Raw genomic sequence first — 238 nt, forward strand, 5'->3', positions numbered from 1 at the left:
GCTGCTTCATCTATTAATTACTTTATACTGTCTCAATTTCTGTGTGTGTGTGTGTGCTGCTGCTGCTGCTGTTGCTGCTGCTGCTGCTGCTGCTGCTGCTGCTGCCTTTTCTTCTGCTGCTGCCTCCCCTTCCCGCCTCCCCCTCCTCCTTCTCCTCCCCCGCTCCTACCGCTCCTGCTGCTGCTGCTGCTGCTGCTGCTGCTGCTGCTGCTGCTGCTGCTGCTGCTGCTGCTGCTGT

This window comes from Eimeria mitis, genomic scaffold, assembly GCF_000499745.2.
Source record: "Eimeria mitis Houghton genomic scaffold, Emh_scaff2636, whole genome shotgun sequence".
Classification (NCBI taxonomy): Eukaryota; Apicomplexa; class Conoidasida; order Eucoccidiorida; family Eimeriidae; genus Eimeria; species Eimeria mitis.